Genomic DNA, 980 nt, shown 5'->3' on the forward strand with positions numbered 1-980 from the left:
CGGAGAGTGGGGGAAAATATATTTCCCCCCACCCTCCGTGCCTGAAGAGTTTGCATTTCCGCGCGGCGGGTGGAAGAAAATAAATAAATAAATAAAAAGCGAGGAGGAGGAGGAGGTGGGGGGGGAGAAATTGGAGGAAAAAAACGAACCAAGATGGCTCCGCGCGCAATTGCGAAGCGTTCCCCGCTTCAGACAATGGGTGCTCTCCGTTCTAGCCTTTTGCATAAGTCTACGGTTGAGAAGAGAAAGAGAGACGCGTGTTTCCTCCCCGCCCGGAGTTGCGCGTTGTCAGCCAGCCTCGGGCTCCGTGCGGCTTTGGCCAACCCGCCTCCGTTCCGCCGCCGCCGCCTTCCGACCCTGGGCTCCGGCTTTTCTTTCCAAGCAAACTCACCGCTTCTTCTCCTTTTTCTCCCCGCCGCCTCTTTCTTTCCCTTTGCAAACGGGCGGACACGCAAGAGGCCGCCTTCACACGACCGCGGATTTAAAATAATAATAGCTCCTTCCGCTCTAAAAAGATATACGATTCCCCCCCCCGCGCCCCCGGGCCGGATTTTTTTTTTTGGTTTCTCCCGAAAGGCCAAAGGCCGATCAAAACCCGGGATGCCTCTCTTCTCTCTGTCTTAACTCCTCCCTCTCTTCCCCCCCCGCGAAGACGGTGAAATGGTTTGCTCCGCTTGGTGGAGGGGAGGGGTAAGAGCGAAGATGGCGACATAGGCTTGTCCCACTTCGAGGAAAGGGGGGGGTTGACTTTTTTTTTTTTTAAATTCTAGCTGGCCGTGCAGTAGCCCAGACACGGTGCGGGGAAGATTTTAAAGAATTTTAAAACAGGTTCGATCCGCCGTGCTGGCTTTCTAAGGGGTGACATCGTAACGTTTCGAGGGTTTTTGGGATTAAAAAGCGGCGATTCCCCCCCGCAGCGGGTCTTGAAATGGTACCGCCCGCTCTACCCACCGCATTCGCTGCGCTTTTCGCTCCGCCTC

The 980-nt window shown here is 55.2% G+C and overlaps 1 protein-coding gene across 4 annotated transcripts in view; it reads right to left on the reverse strand.

Moving 5' to 3' along the window:
• Positions 1-698, reverse strand: part of LOC117662564 (uncharacterized) — a 36,363-nt gene extending 35,665 nt beyond the window's left edge. For 2 of the 4 annotated variants that reach the window (XM_034412009.3, XM_034412008.3), the window contains exon 1: positions 392-649. The gene's annotated coding sequence lies outside the window, so the exon portion shown is untranslated. Of the gene's footprint in view, positions 1-149 lie in introns of all 4 variants that reach the window. The other 2 variants (XM_034412006.3, XM_034412007.3) reach the window with 2 other exon arrangements.
• Positions 699-980: the final 282 nt, after the last annotated feature.

This window comes from Pantherophis guttatus, chromosome 2 (assembly GCF_059756535.1).
Source record: "Pantherophis guttatus breed Tessera chromosome 2, ASM5975653v1, whole genome shotgun sequence".
Taxonomy (NCBI): domain Eukaryota; kingdom Metazoa; phylum Chordata; class Lepidosauria; order Squamata; family Colubridae; genus Pantherophis; species Pantherophis guttatus.